This window comes from Tachyglossus aculeatus, chromosome X5, assembly GCF_015852505.1.
Source record: "Tachyglossus aculeatus isolate mTacAcu1 chromosome X5, mTacAcu1.pri, whole genome shotgun sequence".
Lineage (NCBI taxonomy): Eukaryota > Metazoa > Chordata > Mammalia > Monotremata > Tachyglossidae > Tachyglossus > Tachyglossus aculeatus.
Window position 1 is genome coordinate 5,081,720 of NC_052097.1, and position 3,741 is coordinate 5,085,460.

Consider the following 3,741-nt stretch of genomic DNA (forward strand, 5'->3'; position numbering starts at 1 on the left):
GGCAGAGCCGGGATTAGAACCCATGACCTCTGACTCCCAAGCCCGGGCTCTTTCCACTGCGCCCTACTACTTCTCCGCTCTTGGACACAGCCCTATCCCACATGGCACTCACAGTCTCAGTCCCCATTTTACAGATGAGGGAACTGAGGCACAGAAAAATGAAGTGACTTACCCAAGGTCACACAGAGTAGACAAGTAGTGGAGTGGGGAATCCCACTCCTCTGGCCCAGGTGGTTCAGGCAGTCTTCTGCCTGGAGGCAGAGGGCTGGACCTCTGTGAGCCCCTTTTAGACTGTGAGCCCACTGTTGGGTAGGGACTGTCTCTATATGTTGCCAACTTGTACTTCCCAAGTGCTTAGTACAGTGCTCTGCACACAGTAAGCGCTCAATAAGTATGATTGATTGATTGATTGATTGGACCTGGTGGTCTCCTGAGGGCCCTGGGGGCTCCAGGCAGCCATGAGGGATGTTCTGGGGCTGTGTGGAGGCTGGAGTCCAACGGCTTATCTCCAAGATAAGGCCTCAAGAGGACTCTGAACTGAGAGATTGCCCAAGGGCCACTATACTCAAGAGGCGTTTAGACAAGGGAAATGGGTCAGAATGAGCGATTGGGTCGGGCGGGGGTTTGGCCCCGACGGGCTCCTCGGGACCCCCGCTTCTAATCTCGGCTCTGCCACTCGCCAGCTGAGTGATCCGAGGCAGGTCACTTCACTTCTCTGGGCCTTGATTTCCTCATCTGTCAAATGGGAATGCAACCTCTGGTCTCCCTTCCGCTTAGCCCTACGTGGGCCAGGCTAGGATAAGGACTGTGTCCGACCTTATCATCTCGTGTCTTCCACCCTGTGCTTGGTACAGTGCTTGGCACAGAGCGAACGATCACTATCATCAGTGCTCTGATGACTTCCTCGTCCGCCGGAGGCTGATTAACCGTGGAACCTGAGCTTGCAGTGGCCTCTGAGACTTCCGATAAGCCACCGGCCTGTCCCCTCTGGACTCGATAATTCAGCCAAGTCGGCAGGGGCCCGGCTCTGTTGTCCTGACTACAAGGCACGGGAGCACCACAATCAATCAATCAATCAATCATATTTATTTAGCGCTTACTGTGCGCAGTAATACTATTACTAACTGGTTACTAATACTAACCACAACTCACTGACCGATGGGAGGGACATCTCTGGTTGCCCAGGGCTGACCACTGACCAGTCAAGGGGGTGCTGGCCCAGGGGGCTCCCAGGGGCCAGCTGGTAGGAGGAGCTACAGATGAGGGCACCGGGGCTTGTGGTCCTGATAATAATGATAATAATAATGATTGTGGTATTTGTTAAGCACTTACTACATGCCAGGCACTGTACTAAGTGCTGGGGTGGGTACAAGCAAATCGGGTGTAAACTCGTCTCTAGACTGTGTGGGTAGGGACTGTGTCTGTTATATCGTTGTAGTCTCCCAAGCACTTAGTACAGTGCTCTGCATTCAGTAAGCGCTCCATAAATACAACTGACTGACTGACACAGTCCCTGTCCCACACGGGGCTCACAGTCTTCATCGCCATTTTACAGATGAGGAAACTGAGGCCCGGAGAAGTGATTTGCCCAAGGTCACCGAGCAGACATGCGGCCGAGCCAGGATTAGAACCCAGGTCCTTCTGACTCCCTTGTAACCTTCCCAGCACTTAGAACAGTGCTTTGCACAGAGTGAGCGCTTAACAAATGCCATTATTATTATTATTGCAGTATGGAATCAACAAGGTAATTTAGGAGGGGGCGAGTTGATTGAGTGTCTTCTGGCTCTTTTCACTAGGATCTATCCACTAGGCCACGTCTCCTTTCTAGCTCGTTTTCCCAAGCCCGAATACAGGGCTCTGCTCAGAGAAAGCGCTCCATAAATACCGCTGATGGAGGTCCACCGTGCGGCCTTGTCTTATGCCCTCGCGTCGTTTCCGACCCGCAGCGACATCACGGACACTCCTCGCCCAGAACGCCCCGCTCTTCACCTGCAATCGTTCTGGTAGTGGATCCACAGTTTTCTTGGTAAAAATCCAGAAGTGGTTTACCGCTGCCGCCTTCCGCGCAGCGCTTCTGCCCACGGCTCTCTCCCACGGCGCTTCTGCCCAGCATGAGTGAGTCTTGACTTGTAGCCGATGGCCTGCCACTCGCTAGCCACTGCCCAAGCTAGGAATGGAACGGACAGGCCTCTGCTTGACTCTCCCTCCCGTAGCCGAGGCTGGTAGAGTACTGGAAACTCTCCAGCTGCCACCCTGAGAGGGGATTGTTCTGCCTTGGAGGCCCAGTTTGGTGTTGTGTTTTGCCAATAAAAAGCTTTGGTTGGGCAGACTGCTCCCCTAAGCTGATACTTGGCTACCATTTTCTCTAGACCTTTTTTTTTTGTGGTATTTTTTAAGTGCTTACTATAAGCCAGGCGCCGTACTAAGCACCGGGGTGGATTTGAGCTTAATTGGGTTGGGCGCAGTCCCTGCAGGGCTCACAGTCTTCATCCCCATTTTACAGATAAGGGAACTGAGGGCCAGAGAAGTGAAGTGACTTGCCCAGGGTCACCTGCAGCGTGGCTCAGTGGAAAGAGCCTGGGCTTTGGAGTCAATCAATCAATCAATGGTATTTATTGAGCACTTACTGTGTGCAGAGCACTGTACTAAGCGCTTGGGAAGTACAAGTTGGCAACATCTACAGACAGTCCCTACCCAACAGTGGGCTCACAGTCTAAAAGGGGGAGACAGAGAACAAAACCAAACATACTAACAAAATAAAATAAATAGAATAGATATGTACAAGTAAAATAAATACAGTAATAAATATGTACAACCATATATACATATATACAGGTGCTGTGGGGAAGGGAAGGAGGTAAGATGAGGGGGATGGAGAGGGGGACGAGGAGGAGAGGAAGGAAGGGGCTCAGTCTGGGAAGGCCTCCTGGAGGAGGTGAGCTCTCAGTAGGGCCTTGAAGGGAGGAAGAGAGCTAGCTTGGCGGATGGGCAGAGGGAGGGCATTCCAGGGTTCAAATCCCGGCTCCGCCAATTGTCAGCTGTGTGACTTTGGGCAAGTCACTTAAACTTCTCTGTGCCTCAGTTACCTCATCTGTAAAATGGGGATTAAGACTGTGAGCCCCCCGTGGGACAACCTGATCACCTTGTGACCTCCCCAGCGCTTAGACCAGTGCTTTGCACATAGTAAGCGCTTAATAAATGCCATCATCATTATTATTATCATTACCTGCAGACAACTGGCAGAGCTGGGATGAGAACCAAGGTTCTCTGACTGCTAGGCCCTTTCTGCTAGCTCTGGCTGCTTTTTGTTGGCTTTTGAATGATAATAATAATGATGGCATTTGTTAAGCACTTACTACGTGCCAAGTACTGTGAGTCATCGTCCCCCATCCAGTCCTGCGGTTGTGCCGCAGCTGTCCCCTCATATTGGACAATTGCTCTTTAGACGGTGTCTCTCGGTCAGTTGTCCTGACCCCAATGTGACTGGGGTCCCTTGCTCCGACAGGGCAGCTGACCGGGGAATGTGTCTATTAGTCTACTGTACTCTCCCAAGTGCTTAGTATAATTCTCTGCACAAAATAAAGTGCTCAATAAATACGATTGACTGACCTGGCCACTTCGCTCTTTTTCTAGCAGCGTGATCACTGAGCCCCGCTACAGACGGCGCTGATGGATCTCTCTGGACCGTGGACATCGGCGGTGGACCTGGCGATGTCCCGTGGGCCTTTCCGGTCTTGCCGA

General features: G+C 51.9%; 1 non-coding gene across 1 annotated transcript; it reads right to left on the reverse strand.

Moving 5' to 3' along the window:
* Positions 1-2,125: 2,125 nt before the first annotated feature.
* LOC119947785 lies at positions 2,126-2,263 on the reverse strand. Its single transcript, XR_005456581.1, has one exon. It is a non-coding gene; the product is annotated as a small nucleolar RNA SNORA7 (small nucleolar RNA).
* Positions 2,264-3,741: the final 1,478 nt, after the last annotated feature.